Source organism: Pleurodeles waltl, chromosome 6 (genome assembly GCF_031143425.1).
Source record: "Pleurodeles waltl isolate 20211129_DDA chromosome 6, aPleWal1.hap1.20221129, whole genome shotgun sequence".
Taxonomy (NCBI): Eukaryota; Metazoa; Chordata; class Amphibia; order Caudata; family Salamandridae; genus Pleurodeles; species Pleurodeles waltl.
In genome coordinates this window covers 977538877-977541908 of record NC_090445.1, presented here as the reverse complement: position 1 = coordinate 977541908, position 3032 = coordinate 977538877, and the positions used below count along the sequence as shown (strand labels likewise).

General features: G+C 44.0%; 1 long non-coding RNA gene across 1 annotated transcript; it reads left to right on the top strand.

Annotated features, from left to right (window-relative positions):
• Nucleotides 1–1136: 1136 nt before the first annotated feature.
• Nucleotides 1137–2798, top strand: LOC138302066 (uncharacterized). The gene is made up of 6 exons (XR_011205254.1): nucleotides 1137–1190; nucleotides 1288–1351; nucleotides 1435–1498; nucleotides 1585–1613; nucleotides 1702–1731; nucleotides 1869–2798. It is a non-coding gene; the product is annotated as an uncharacterized lncRNA (long non-coding RNA).
• The last annotated feature ends 234 nt before the right edge of the window (nucleotides 2799–3032 follow it).

Below are 3032 nucleotides of genomic sequence, written 5' to 3'. Positions count from 1 at the left end.
CTTTTGACACTCTCCAGCCCCTATCCCAACTGAGCACCCTTACGTCCACTATATTTACTGCTCACTCACCCACTGCCAACTTGGACTCCATCTTGTTTCATTTTGCTCATCCGCAAAGGCCTCTCTGAACCCCAGACACCCTCATCTGTCTAGAGTGCCCTTCAAACTCCACCATTGGAGGTGCCAAGCCCCCTCCTTGCCCCTTAGCGCCTGAATGTCCCATGCTTCTATCAGCCCTACTCGACATTCCTATTTGCCTTCAGCAACCTTGACCATCTCAAGCACATTCTGACCCCTCCCCCCACTCCCACCATCCTCGGCTGTCCTTAGCATACTCAAGACATCCCGCAGGACACCTCCTTCAACTCACGGATCCCCTTGGCCTGTCCTATCTGTCATGCCATTCATGGCATGTCCAAAACTATTTTTGCACCCTCTGCATGCCCCCGTCATGCTCCAGGACTGCTTATCCCAACTACTCCCTCAGTGCCACCTTAAGGTTTTTTGGAGCCCCAGGCAACATATAATTTGTTGCCCTCTGTACCAACAACCTTGTATGTATTATCCTTTTTCAGATATTTCTTTTACGATAAGGTGGCCCAACGAGGCCAAAATCGTTGCCCCAAATTTACAATGTGGTGCAATACATGCATTGTGTCACTTTGTAACCCTTTGCACTACATTATGTCTGCGCCAGACATAATATATGTAAATGGGGCGTTTCCTGGTTGGGGGGGCTGAAAAAATGGCACTAAAATGCTTATAAAATCCGATTAGTCATGGCGAGTGGGTGAGCAGATAACTTGAGGCCTGTAAAGGCTGCACCATCGAAGGTCTAACGCATGACAAAGGTTTGTAAGCGGATGATAATATGGAACAGGAGTTCAGCTAAACTGAAACCCCAGGTAACTATTCAATTGCTTTGGAATGGTCATGCATAATGTTTTTGTAACTCCTATAACTTATGCTAAATATCTTCTTCCCAATTATAGACGGTCTACATTTGGATTTGAACAGGCAGGCGTGAGTACCAAGGAAGCCCAGGTAATTCTGTAGACGTTCCAGGTGGGATTAAGGGTCTCTAGATAAATCACATTCATGATCCACACCTTTGCTTCTATTATAGGTTTGTCAGACTGAGCATGTTATTGATTTGAATGGACCGACATGCGTAGAAGCATAAGGACCAGGTAATTATTTGGTCGGTACCCGATCAGGGTCACCTGGCACATTATAATATGACAACATGCTGTAACCAACTGTTAACCATCTTTTCTTTTGTTGCAGGCATCTCAGACAGTACTGTTCATAGATGAGGACGGGCAGACTGGAGTAGCAGCAGAAAGAGAAGGTTATTATTTGCTAGTTTTCCTTATGGTGCATCTGAGACATTGAAACGATCAGGTGCTTTAATCATGTTTTCTTCTTTTACAGGCATCTTAGACCCAGCTACACAGAAATTTGAACAGGCATATGCGAGTAGAAGCAGAAAGACAAGGTAGTAATCTAGCAGATTTTCATTGTGGTGCACCTAGTACAGTGGAATATGACAACCTACTTTAATCACCTTTTCTTCTGTTGCAGGCACATGTGAGTAGAAGCAGAAAGACAAGGTAGTTATTTGGTTCATTTCACTTGTGATGCACCTAGTACATTATAACATAACATTCGTCAGCCCTTTTTTTTTTGTTACATCTACAGGCAGGTGTGAGAACAAATAGAAAGGCCCAGGTAATTCATTGCTACATTTTCCAAGAGATAGCTCAGACTTGTCTGGTAGATTGCATTCAATAGCATAAGAACCAACTTTAAATAATGTTCCTCACTTTAAATAATGCTCTTCTTTTTTGATTTTTGTTTTTTTGCAGGTTTTGCAGCATAGTAGGCTCAAACTGATTGCCACCAAAATGTTCAAGCGCAAAGCTGTGACTTCAGCAGAGAGCAGTGCTTTGCCACAAAGGAAGAAATGCTGAAAGAAATTGTGGAGACTGAGACACAGAAGTCACGGAGCAAGGTTCGCGTACAACTCGGAGAGATATTTCTATACAATCCAGAAGTAGGCCTGATGTGCAAAGTATGTGCAGGAGATAAGATTGCAGGGAACTTTTCTACTGGGAAGAAATAGAGTGATGGATGGAAGCTGGACTACTTGAAAGCCATCTATTTAGCAAAGTTCACGAATCTGCTTTGGTGACCCTAAGAAATAAAAGTGCTGCTGCCGGGCAGGGTTTTGGAGTGCGCACCATGCTCACGGAAACTGCCAGTGACAGAGCAAACAGACTAGAAGTGGTTGAACAGCATAGATCCATGCCTGAGGAGATAAGGATTCTCGTCAACAATGTGTTACTAGCAGTCAAAATGAACATGTCAATGTTATCTGTTCAAGACATCCATGACCACGTCGCATTGTATGTGAAGATACCAGACAGCTGGAGGAGCAAGAACTACGCCTTTGAGTTTTTGGAGGCCATCAACAGCGTGATACGCTCTGACTTCATGGCAGAACTTCGCAGTGCTCTGTATCACTCATTGATAATTGATGAGAGCACAGATATTTCAGTTACAAACACGCTCATCCTCTACTTCAAATTCTGATCTGTAACATCAACAGAGCACAAAACAGTGTTTGGGGGAATTGTAACTCTGAGTACATGCAATGCGGAGGCTATCACTATAGCTGTGAAAGACTTCTACTCTGCCAATAAACTGGACCTTATGAAAATGGTCATGTTTACATCAGATGGTGCATCAGTGATGCTGGGAAAGAACAATGGTGTTGCTACCCCCCTCAAACAATACATTCCCCATCTAGTTGAGCAGCACTGTGTTGCGCACAGAGAGGATTTGGGAGTTGATGATGCCTGGAAAAAAGTGCAGATGATCAGGGAAATGGAAACATTACTGAGGACTGTCTACACTGTGTTCTCCCGCTCACCTGTAAAGAAGTCCAAGCTGGACAAAATTGCTTTGGTCACTGAATGTGAAGCGGTCTCCTTTCGGCCACTCAATGAAGTGCAGTGGCGTTCAAGGCA